The sequence below is a fragment of the Falco naumanni genome, chromosome 6 (assembly GCF_017639655.2).
Source record: "Falco naumanni isolate bFalNau1 chromosome 6, bFalNau1.pat, whole genome shotgun sequence".
In the NCBI taxonomy this organism is placed as follows: Eukaryota; Metazoa; Chordata; class Aves; order Falconiformes; family Falconidae; genus Falco; species Falco naumanni.
The window spans coordinates 48121522-48131114 of NC_054059.1; the positions used below are offsets into that span (position 1 = coordinate 48121522).

Consider the following 9593-nt stretch of genomic DNA (forward strand, 5'->3'; position numbering starts at 1 on the left):
CTGCTCAGTTTGGGTCGTCCCCATCTCTCTTCATTACCTCTCCATTTATACCTTCAGGGCCAGCTGATGTTCTGGGTGGCTCTTGTCTAAGGAATAATTAACATAATATTTAATTACAAACCATATAATCATAGAATGGTTTAGGTTGGAAGGGACCTTAAAGATCATCTAGTTCCAACCCCCCTGCCATGGGCAGGGACACCTTCCACTAAACCAGGTTGCTCAAAGCCCCATCCAGCCTGGCCTTGAACACTTCCAGGGATGGGGAATCCACAACTTCTCTGGGCAACCTGTTCCAGTGCCTCACCACCCTCAGTGAAGAATTTCTTCCTTATATCTAATCAGATATGTTTTCTTCTCTTTAAATTGTCTTTATGGGAGAAACCAGGACTTAAAAGACAGCTCAGTGCTCACTCAGTGCTCACTCAGTGTTCCGGTCTTGCCAGTGTTCATATTTCAAATTGATGAAATTGGTGGGGAAATGCACACGTGGAACTAAGCAAATCTGCAATGTTGGCTGGGTCAGGCCACTCCAGGGACAAGAGATCATTTCCAGTTTCTCATGGCAAGCGTGGAACCTTACACGCTATTTCTGAGAGAGCCGTTAAAGGGAAACAAATTTTCAAGTAATTAGATTTAAAATGCACTTCTCTATCATTTTCAGGCTGAAAATTACAAGTGAACTTACATCAACATTGTGTTGTCAATCTGGCTTCTTAACATGTGTTTTTACTATTTACAAAAGCCTTTTCTGTTCACCTTTTAGAAATCTTCTCTTGATTCCATTTCCTTTTCTAATTACAATCCCATTTCCTTAGCAAGTCCTTGAAAAAGCTTCCCCCATGCCTCTAATCATCTCTCCAGTTATAATCTTCAAAATTGTGTTCCATTCAGTTTTCAATTTGGCAGTGCCCAAAGACCGATCTCCATGTGGTTAACAACCTTTTATTTGCTGCCAGTTAGGGCTGAGGTTTTTGCTTTTTCTCCTCTTGGGCTTCAGTGATGTACTTGATGCTGTTTAATATATCCTTCTTCAGCACACTTTTGTTATGCAGGTGTTTGCTTTATCACGGACTCCTGGGGTTTCATTTTTTTGCTGGGTGCAAATTTATCCTATGTAGAATCCTATAATCCAGCCTTTCCTCTTCATTTCCTTCATATTCCTTCAAGGCCTGATCATAGGCACAAAGACTATTTTATTTTAGCCTTGATCCAAATATTTTCCAAAAGAAAATACTTTTCAGGAGTGAAATTTCAGCTGAAAATCAGGATAGCAACACTAAAATTAACTAAGCTATGCTGATTTAGATCTGCAAAGGGCTCTGGTCCCCATTAATATCATGTGGAGACACTCAGCTTCTTGCTGCATTTAAAAGGACAGTTCCTGTCCAGTCACCCCTAGGGTGTCATGGGGTTCGTGCCAGGGCTATCTTCTGAACTGTCCTCCTTGGTGGACCTCTTTCTTCAAGCACATGAGCAGAAACAGGAGCCTACGGCCGATCCCTGCATGTCCCATGGAGGCAGGGTACCTAACAGGTAGGTGTGGCAGACAAAGCATCGGGACTGGTGAGTCCTTCTATGGAGCTTGCGTGTAGCTTTGGAGAGAAATGTCAGGTCATAATGGAAATAGGAGGGGGCAGAGCTTTTTGCAAATACCCACAAATGTGTTTTCTCCCTTTCTCCTACCTCATCAAATTGTAATTTTAAGGGGCGTTCCTTTGCGCAGTCAGTTTCAAAGTATGCTACATCAGTTTCAGAGAAATAAGAATGATGGACGGAAAATCAACTATCTCCTTTCTCTGGTCACTCGGAACAGAATGCGAAGATGATTTTTTGCACTTATTTCCCATGGCAAGACAGGCATTGCTGTGCCGGCTTTCTAGGAGCCAGTCACAGAATCCAGAGCAGGCTGCAGCTGCTCCCTCCGTGCCTCAGACAGTACCATCTGAGGAGCAGTTCAGTGCTCTGGCTGTGGCCGTGAAGTCACAGCTCTGTCTGAGCCCATCCTATTGCACGTGAACTAACCTGCTCGGGTCCAGTGCTAGATAGATGTGCCTGCTGTTGTCATGTAATGCTTGTGCCTACGCAGTGCCTAAAGCCCCGTCGGCAATATGCAGATGATCTTGTCCCAGGGGACAAAAGGCACTATCAAACATTTGCTATTTTATATGTATAAATACATTTGACAACTTTAGAACTGTGTGAGCAAGTAAGTGTCTGAAGTAGAGGGCAAATTCACAGCAATTTTCTCTCCTTGAGTATCTTCCCGTGGGAGGGAACTTTTTGAGAGGCTGTGTTCATTTTCCTGTGACTATGGAGAACAATAGAAACCAGAATGATCTTTACAGAGCCCCCACCTCCTTCATGGCATTAGTTAGCATGCAGAGAGCTGCTCTGTGGACAGGAGAAAGGCACACATAAAGACTCCAAGGAAGGCTTCTGCTCTCCTCTTCCAAAATTACTGTTTAGAGCCTGCAAGGTACATCACAGTAGGCAGGAAGATGCTAAATACAGCCCTTTCATATATCTTTTAGCAACAAGGACACAGGTGTGCTTCTGCTTCCCTCCATCACTGGATTATGCTTTTTTAATTTTCAGGTGGGGATTGGAATGTCTCCTCCTGGAATTGTAGATGAGAGTTACAAGGTTTGTCTGCCCCATTCAGAGGAAAAGAGAATGTTTCTCTTTGCTTTGTGGTACCTTTGTACTTTATTTAGGCACACAAATTAAAAGACAATGAACCGTTTTATCACTGCACTATTTTTCGCAGTGAGAGTTGCTTTTCAGAGATCCCAGTATTGGAGCAAAAAATATTAGTATTTTTGTGTGTAAGGAACGGATGTGTCCACTCCCCTCTCCTGGAAAAAAGGCATGCAAAATATTTCATTATGATGGGGAGATCCACTTTGGTCAAAGGATCATGACTGCAAGCACAGAGGCTTAATCTAGCATCTCATGTAGGTGAAACTATTTTTGAAGGGCAGGATGTCATTAAAACACATGAAGAAACTGAAAACTATGGCAGAAAGAAATGGAAATTAACCCATCTCCTGCAATACAATAGCCCTGAAATTTGCCTGCCATTGTTTGCAGGCGTTATCAGGAAATACCACAAAGGTTGTGCTACTTCCATTTAATCATACAAAACAGAAGAGTAATATAGGTAAAGCAAAATAAATAGGTACAGACACAGAGCTATATATGTTTATGCACATACACACTAAATCACTCATACACAAAGCTCCAATCACAGCAACAGCCCAGGATTTCTGTTCAGTTACTGAATGTTTCCCAGCACTGCTATATCATCTCCATATGAAAAGTTTTCTTAGCTCCAACAACCACCTCATAACAAGTTCACTTGTTTTTCCTTTCTCTGATTTGAAATTACAAATTGCACCCCAAGGCATAAAATAAGTACTTTAAAAAAAACTGAATAAACAAATGTGCAATACCTATATGAAAAGCTGTGGCCATTATTATTTGCTGTAATTTAGAAAAAAAGCAATATTAATAAAAAATTCTTCTCTGTATCTGACCATGATATAGAGTTCTTTTCCACAATATCAATCAGGAGTGAGTCAGGGAAGTGCCACCTCTGTCTTCCTACATCTCTGTAAATCAGAAGCAATGCCACTAAAACTGGGAGGTTAAAACCTGCCTGACAAAAGAGCAAAATCCATTGATTTGAAGGCAAAACACCAATGACTGCAGACATTTCATGGCTAAAAGAGACATTCACAGACACCGGGAAAATGCTGTGCTCTTTCCCACACACAAAATGCAGACACTTTCCTTTCTGGGTTTATTTTCCCCCACTATTTTACCTAAGCTGTCACTTCTGTTAAACTGTTCATTGTGAAAGTTAAGCTGTCTCTAGAGGTGCATCCAGACTGCTGCCTTCTACAAGTTTCCCAAAGATAAAAAGAAAGCTATGGGTACAGATTACTAATGCCTTCCCACCTCACAACAGTTGCTCCAAAACACAAAAGGCCACCTGAGTTGCTTTTAGTTATGTCCTTGCCATTTCTCAAGGACCTGGAGTTAACTTCACTGGATTTCAGCCCAGCATAGATCGACAGAAAAATCCCCACCGTTTCTCTCAAAGTTTCCCTCAAAACTGCCCTTTCGTGAAGTATATTTTGATGTCTTTGTTCTACCCCCTCTCTCTTCTCTCAGAATGTCAAGTCCATTTCTGCAAATCTGCTCACTCCAGATTTTCTGATCACACATCAGTTGAAGTTCAGGAAAGCTTTTTATCTTCTGCCACCATCAATGTTGTTTTGATACGCTTCTGTCCAACGTATGCCTGAAAAACACATTACTAGTGTTAGTTCTTCCTAATGTTAATAATCTTTTTACAGATTAGCAGGCATAATTATAGCAGTATGTGCATAGCCACTCTGTGTCCGTTGCCACGTGATGGGTCTTTTCTAAGACTGTTAAAATGGGTCTGGCTTTGGCTCTTTCACTTTCTGTCAAGCTCAGAGGCACGTAACAACTGCTACTCCCAATCAGAGCCCTCCGGAGCATGTTACACTCCAAACCAGTCAAGGATCAGTTACCTTCACTTTTTTCTCCCTTCCAAAGGGGAAAAAAAAAGAAAGCTACTACTTAAAGTACAACACACACATCCACAATTATCAATCAGTATCTGAGCTGGCCTCCTTTAGCTCATGCCTCTTTGAGATATCCCATGGTTTTACCTTCTGTGTCTCTGTCGGGTCCATCCCATTGATGCTGTTGGGCTCACGGGCTCCTTTTCACTTGCTTCTGAGATTTGGCATCCATCTCTTCCCACCAAGGGAAGAAGGTGCCATGCCTCCTCTTTGTCCAACAGATCTGTACTTGCTCAGTAATTGCCTCTTCAGAGAGAGGAGCAACCCCTCATGACAGCAGCCTTTTGTGCCATTAAATGTATTTCCATTAAATGCAGTCTAGCTGTCTTGGATTGCAAAGATTTTGTTCCTGCCATTTGTTAATACAGTACATTTTTTATTTGATTTTTTTCACAGCAGTTAGACATCCCACACTTCAATGTGCCTGACTACAGTGTTGGACAGTCTTAATCTAAGTTTGCTGCTGAACATGTTTCATTATCCAGAGTATTGCTCTGGAATTAAAAAATTCTTAAACGGGATATGAGTGGAACTTAACAGATTGTTTAAGCAATCTTCCCACACTGCCATCAGACTGTGGATATCCTGAATCAAAAGTAATGTGTTTAAAACTTTTAGAGAATGTTTACATTCCTAATAATAAAATTGTGGTCCATTATCTGACATAACCATGGGTTGTGTGCTATGGCAGACAAATACCATCTTATATATGTGAGATCACACGTTCAACAGGTGACTTCTGAAGTAATGTATCTTCCTGATACCAGGAATAATGACCTGAAAAAAATGTGATTTTTTTTTTTTTTTACAGTAAACATAAATAAATTTCTTTCACACCTGGAGCATGAATCTTAAATTTCTGGAATTGTCATTATTGCTGGGGGTTTTTAAATTTACCAACATTTTGAAAATTAACTGGGTTTTCATTCTTTAACAGTTTTGCCAAATTATCAATCAGGAGTGAGTCAAGGAAGTGCCACTGATCTGTGGTTAATATTTATAAATATAATATAGCACATTCTGCATTTTCTTCATATACAGATATTGTGCATGCATTCTGTGTACTAGCACTGGATTCAAAGTTTTGGGAAGAGGTTTAGCATGCTCAGAAACTATACTCCATATTATATTAAATACTCTTTCAAAATCATTTAAAGACCAGTAAGTGCTGTCCAGTTAGTCAGACTCAGATCTCGTATTACCTTCTGCAATGTTTTATCTAGTATCTTGGCTTTCCGCAGTGACAGGTCTCCACAGTGACATTCTGTCTGAGAAGAAAAAAATTTCTTAACAATCTTTGCATGCACAGGAGACTCTGTGTCTGTACTACTTCAGTTCTATTGAAAGCTCGGGACAGAATATCTGCTTTATGTAAGTCTTTTCCAGATTTATATTTGAGTAGTAAATCACACCAGATTTGCAATCTAGGAGATCTGCCTGCAAAGTCCTTTTCAGCAATTGCCAATAATGGCTTCTGATCAGTTCCTGCTAGCACTGGTATTCTATATAAAAACAATGAACATTTTTTGCATGCATGGTCTAAAGACAGAGCCTTGGATTCTTTTTGTGCATGCTGACATGCTGTTCCAGTTAGGTCTCCAGAAGCATATGCCATAGGTCTCCAGTGATCACCATTCCTTGTTAAAAGTGTTGCCCCAAGGCCTTGCTTAGAAGTATCAACTGCCAGCTTTGTTTGGTGCTTATTATCATACACTCTGAGGACAGGTTTCTTCTTTATCAACTATTTGAGATTCAGGAAGTCCCTGTTGTGATTACCAGTCCATGCCCATTATGCATTTTTACACACTAAAGACCTTCAGACAGCAGTTTAAATGGTTTAGAGCTGTTTGAACATAAACTCCCCAACAAAATTTGCCTTTTCTTTAAGTTTCTGTGTGTCTTCTTTATGTATGTATGGGGACATATTAGTAATCAGACCTATTTGCATCCTCTTCTAAGGTTTGGTGGTTTTTTTCCCCTGCTACATTTTCTGAGATTGGTTATTTCTTTAACCTTGAACTCACATTTTTGTCTTCTGCATTTCAACCTCCTAATTCGAATCCCTTACAGGAGCTTACTAGACTCTGATTGCAACATTTTTCTATTATTTTTCTCCTTATCTTGTCCTCATGGTTTCAAGTCATTTATTGTGTGTTCGTAGGAAATACTTGAGATTTTAAAAAGCATTTTCCAAATAACGTGGTAAACTGGGGACTTCTAAATGCTGCATTAAAACTGCACAGATGTGAGACTTTTTTTCTAGACGACCCCATCAGAATACAGCTGAAGCATCCAGTGGTCTCCAGAAACAATTCCCTGGCTAAGGACTTTTGCTCCCCTTTTTACATGCTTTGTTAGTTGCTCAGCCAGCCAGCCACTGGGAAGTACTCATCTTTCTTTTTCATAATTATTGTGGAATAAACTAATTTTGGAAGCTCTCTGACAGTTTCCATTGTAACTAACTTGGCCAAAATAACACTTCCAAGTTTTCATTTCAGCTCCAGAGAGAGATTTCTAGGAACATCTATGACAGGACAACTGATTCAGTCACTCTTACTTTATGTTTTTGTTGGCTTTCTTTGACAACATTAAAAACATCTGGAAAACACTCTCCCAGCTTACGAGTGCTGTCCTTCCAAGGAATGTACTCCGTCAACAGTCAGTAGGTCAAGATGTTTGCACCACAGGAGTAGGTACTCCATTTGTGACAGCAGTTATAAAGTGTATCTGCTAAAGCTGCAGTTTACATCAAGCCCACAGCAAAAAAGCACAATTTTCTCATCTATGGAATAGAAGTTATATGTGTCTGCTCAACACAACAGCATTTCTTTTCAAACAGTTTCGTGAAGCTTTAGATATTGCCTTCTGTATCTAGTTTAGTTTTACATCTCTCTAGATTTAGAGTAGCGAGAAGCCAGTTTCTGATCAAGACAGTACTCTGGTGTGCAGAGGTAGCTGTCTTTTGTACAGATCACTGAGATTCTTACTTACGTTGAAGGTAGGGATATTTTTTGTAAGCACAGGTTATTTTTTCAGAAAAGGTTCTACTTTATGGAAATAGAGCAGCTTTGTCTTAGCACAAAACGACACAAATTTATGTTTTCTTTCTCATAATTTGTACTTATTTGTATGACTTCTCCCAAACTCCCTCCATTAGAATTTTTGTGCTATATTTTTCTCGTGTTTTCATTTTTCTCCACATCTACATGTTGCTATGGACCCATGGTTTGCAAAACCATTTTTCTTCTTTTTGTTTTCATATCCTAAAGTCTGGTCTGGTTCTTTTCTGAAGTTAGGTAAAATGCAAACCATTTTTTCTAGCTTCATGCTGAGATCTTCTAGCCTGAGGCCTCTGATACCTGCTGTAGTCTTGTCTCAAAGCAAGGCCTCCAAAAACACTATTTCTGACTCAGTCTCAGCTCTGTTGTGAACACTTCAGAAGCATTACTCTTTTTATTTACATGTAGCTGATCTCTTGGTAGCCTTATGCTTCCTAGGGGTTAAACTTCTTCAGCAGGTTGCTAATCCTAAATCAGATGTGGGTTTTTAAACAAATCTCAGCTCTCCCACTTTGCTGTATTGAACACATAGCAACCTTTTGCTCACCTTTCTCTTCCACCTGTCATCATGAAATAGATATATCTTTCTTGGACTGCTTCTTGTGTGCTGTTTCTGAGAGCTTAAGCTGTTTTGGAGTTCTTAGTTCCACGTTAGCCTTTTGCTGATACCTTGTACTCTCCTTCTTCTTCTCCTTTTCCTTCTCCTTCCATCTCTTGTTCCATATTCTGTTCTGAGATGATGATTAATAAAGGACTTTGTGAGAGAGGTTATAAAATATAAGCCGTTCATATAGTAGGCAAGCAACCATTATACAGAAGGGCTTGAAAAAGAAAAAGAGAGAGCTCTGCATCTTTCTTTGGCTGCTAATCAATGAACAACAGATGTGACATTTCAGCCTTAGATGCAGAAGCAGCTTCAGGGTTTGCTCTTTTAACAAAATAGTTGCCTGGAGATTCTTTTGCATTGCTCTGAATTTCTGCAGACATAGTTAGCTGCAGTATTTTTTAACTTCTGCGTTTGTTGATGTTGTCCCTCTAGCCCTGGTGGTACGGAGAGGCCCATGTTTTGGAGAGGAACAGGCATCTTCTTTATTCCAAGCAAATTATATTAATGTGCATAATAACCTAATGAAAATTAATTTTATTATTGAAATAGATCATGATGGTTTTAACTGTAATATAACTCCAGAAGATAAAAAAGAAGTATTTGTTGACTTAAGGAACAACCCTATTAATAAATAGTGTTCTTTTTCAGGGTTATGACCTTTTCTGATTGCCCCTCTACAGTGAAACATAACCTTATTAATTTGAATTTGTAAAACACCTCCGTAACTATACCATGACTCATGGGGGAACATGAAATCACTCTGTGACCTTCCAGGTCTCTCACAAGTACCAGAAACAATAATTTCTAGTAGCAAATATTTCAAAATAGGCAGAGCAATAATTTTAAAGTACCAATTTGCCACATCCAGAATGAAAGACTGTGGGTGAAAATAGAGATACAAAAGGCTAGTAAGCTACAGAGCAAATCTGTCAGTTTATGTTGCTGAATGATGAATTATTCTTCAGCCTGTGCCTGTCAGTTCTTTCTGTTTTTTCTTCTGTTCCTCTACTCTACATGCTGTGTGTTGCTTTTACTTTTCATTTGAAGTATATATTACTGGGCAGTAAACAGTAAACTGTAAGTCTGTATATTTTGGGTTTTATTTTGAAACTTCAGCTGGTCAAAATGTTGGGTGAAAAATAATTTTCTCTAAAGAATGAGGTTTTGTCAGAAAATGCTTTTTCATGGGAAAACATAACTTACTTTTTTCTTGTCATTTTCCAGTGGCAAGGTCTATGAGGAAAGTAAGTTAAGTTTCAACCTACATTTCTTGTTTTGCTTCATCTTTAAATTCAAACTGTGTTTATT

The 9593-nt window shown here is 39.3% G+C and overlaps 1 long non-coding RNA gene across 1 annotated transcript; it reads right to left on the bottom strand.

Annotated features, from left to right (window-relative positions):
• Positions 1-3118: 3118 nt before the first annotated feature.
• LOC121090774 lies at positions 3119-5401 on the bottom strand. Its single transcript, XR_005828718.1, has 2 exons — positions 4707-5401; positions 3119-4309 (listed from the first exon to the last, which is right to left on the bottom strand). It is a non-coding gene; the product is annotated as an uncharacterized LOC121090774 (long non-coding RNA).
• Positions 5402-9593: the final 4192 nt, after the last annotated feature.